Consider the following 3097-nt stretch of genomic DNA (forward strand, 5'->3'; position numbering starts at 1 on the left):
TGAATCCAGACGGATCTGCCCCGAGGTCGGCTTCTACCGATTATTCCATTCTTCTGTAAAGGATTCGTGTTAGTATTTTGCAACCGTGACTTATTAAATTGATAGTTCAATAACTTTCACATCTCTCAGCACCTGCTATTTTGGAATTGGAATTATTGTATCTCTCTTGAATTCTGAGGGTATTTTGGCTGTCTCGTGCATCTTGCTCACTGCATTGAAGAGTTTTGTTATGGCTGACTCTGCCAAGGCTATCAGTAGCTCTAACGGAATGCTGTCTACTTTCGGGGCCTTGCTTCGACTTGCCTTTCAGTGCTTTGTCAAATTCTTCACGCAGCATCATATATGCCATCTCACCTTCGTCTACGTTCTCTTTCATTTCCATAATATTATCCTCAAGTACTTAACTTAAACTTAACACCTCCCGACCAGGCCATGAAGGCACAACGATACCGTCCGGCCGCCGTGTCATCCTCAGCCCATAGGCGTCACTGGATGCGGATGTGGAGGGGCATGTGGTCAGCACACAGCTCTCCTGGCCGTATGTCAGTTTCCGAGACCGGAGCCGCAACGTCTCAATCAAGTAGCTCCTCAGTTTGCCTCGCAAGGGCTGAGTGCACCCCGCATGCCAACAGCGCCTGGCAGACCGGATGGTGACCCATCCAAGTGCTAGCCCAGCCCGATAGCGCTTAACTTCGGTGATCTGACGGGAATCGGTGTTACCACTACGGTAAAGCCGTTGGCATCCTCAAGTACATCTCTCTTGTATAGATCCTTTATATACTCTTTCCACCTTCCTGATTTCCCTTCTTTGCTTAGGACCCCCCTCGTACTCTTACGGATTTATGGACAGCCCTGCGGGCTTCGTGGTGTCAGTTCCCTCCAGCACTACTTCAGACATCAGTCGAGTCCATGCCACGTCACGTTGCGGCACTTCTGCGTCCTCCAAATCTACATCTACATGATTACTCTGCAATTCACATTTAAGTGCTTGGCAGAGGGTTCATCGAAACACAATCATACTATCTCTCTACCATTCCACTCCCGAACAGCGCGCGGGAAAAACGAACACCTAAACCTTTCTGTTCGAGCTCTGATTTATCTTATTTTATTTTGATGATCATTCCTACCTATGTAGGTTGCGCTCAACAAAATATTTTCGCATTCGGAAGAAAAAGTTGGTGACTGAAATTTCGTAAATAGATCTCGCCGCGACGAAAAACGTCTTTGCTTTAATGACTTCCATCCCAACTCGCGTATCATATCTGCCACACTCTCTCCCCTATTACGTGATAATACAAAACGAGCTGCCCTTTTTTGCACCCTTTCGATGTCCTCCGTCAATCCCACCTGGTAAGGATCCCACACCGCGCAGCAATATTCTAACAGAGGACGAACGAGTGTAGTGTAAGCTATCTCTTTAGTGGACTTGTTGCATCTTCTAAGTGTCCTAACAATGAAACGCAACCTTTGGCACGCCCTCCCCACAATATTATCTATGTGGTCTTTCCAACTGAAGTTGTTCGTAATTTTAACACCCAGGTACTTAGTTGAATTGACAGCCTTGAGAATTGTACTATTTATCGAGTAATCGAATTCCAACGGATTTCTTTTGGAACTCATGTGGATCACCTCACACTTTTCGTTATTTAGCGTCAACTGCCACCTGCCACACCATACAGCAATCTTTTCTAAATCGCTTTGCAACTGATACTGGTCTTCGGATGACCTTACTAGACGGTAAATTACAGCATCATCTGCGAACAACCTAAGAGAACTGCTCAGATTGTCACCCAGGTCATTTATATAGATCAGGAACAGCAGAGGTCCCAGGACGCTTCCCTGGGGAACACCTGATATCACTTCAGTTTTACTCGATGATTTGCCGTCTATTACCACGAACTGCGACCTCCCTGACAGGAAATCACGAATCCAGTCGCACAACTGAGACGATACCCCGTAGGCCCGCAGCTTGATTAGAAGCTGCGCGGGGGCCTCGCGGGGGCCCTACACATATTAGGCAGGTGTACCGGTTTCTTTAGCTTTTCAATGTATTTAAACACCGTGAGGAGCTCAGCTACCGTTACCGTTCTATCTTATACTTAATTATAACTAATCCTACCAACAGAGACGTGTTTTCGAAGTATTCTAAATAACTGAAGCGTACATGGGACATACGTTGTAATTAAAAACCTGTCAGACATGGCTTTCTCCTACTTCTCAGAACTCAAGAATGTCTATATACGCCCCCGAAGGTCTAAACAGAGCATGTTCACACGTTATAGTGACGTAATGGAGAAGTGTGTGTAGCGTCCCCCTATGCGGCGCGGCGCGGCGCGGCGTCGTGTGGGCCAGGCAGGAAGCGCGGCGCTCGGTGACGTGGTGGCGTGCCGTGCAGAGCAGCCGGATATTGCCGGGCGCGTCGGCCTGCGCTTCCGGTGTCCCGGCACTTCCTGTCCGCTGTCCGCAACCCGCTGTCCACAGCGCGCAGACTCCGCCTCGGCGCGTGTCCGCAGCTGCTGTTCCACCGCCGCACTATTGTACGCTGCTGACGCTGCGTGCAATCTCGTGTTCCAAGGATATCGCCATTAGGCGACTAACGTTCGCCACTTAGAAATGTCCATCACTATAGACAATACACTATGTAAGTCCGTAAGTAACTTTCCTATTCGTTTCACAGTTACCAAACCACGTGTTGCACGAAGTGACTGCATATACGTGCAAGGCTAATGACGTTGCACGGTAGATGCACTAATGCAGTGATTCCTAACCTCGGGGTAAATACCCCGTGAGGGGTAAAACTAAATTTTATGAGGGGTAAAAAGTAAACGATTCAATTCCGTTTCAGTCGCGAAACTAAATAATTTTCAAAACATCATCACTATTATCACAATTTTGTACGACTCTAATACTGATTACGTAAATTATCAATAACTACTTTTCGCAATTAGTAGCATTAATGCGGTTACACGTTCCTCATATAATCCTGCCCTACACACACATCTAGTGCTTTGTCCCGTACTTCGCTGATGATAAAAGTGAGACATATAAGTTACAAATGCTAAATATCTCAAGAAAAAGTCTTCTCTCAGTTGTAGGC

The 3097-nt window shown here is 46.9% G+C and overlaps 1 pseudogene; it reads right to left on the bottom strand.

Moving 5' to 3' along the window:
- Nucleotides 1–623: 623 nt before the first annotated feature.
- LOC126263938 (5S ribosomal RNA) lies at nucleotides 624–741 on the bottom strand (annotated as a pseudogene).
- Nucleotides 742–3097: the final 2356 nt, after the last annotated feature.

The sequence above is a fragment of the Schistocerca nitens genome, chromosome 6 (genome assembly GCF_023898315.1).
Source record: "Schistocerca nitens isolate TAMUIC-IGC-003100 chromosome 6, iqSchNite1.1, whole genome shotgun sequence".
Classification (NCBI taxonomy): Eukaryota; Metazoa; Arthropoda; class Insecta; order Orthoptera; family Acrididae; genus Schistocerca; species Schistocerca nitens.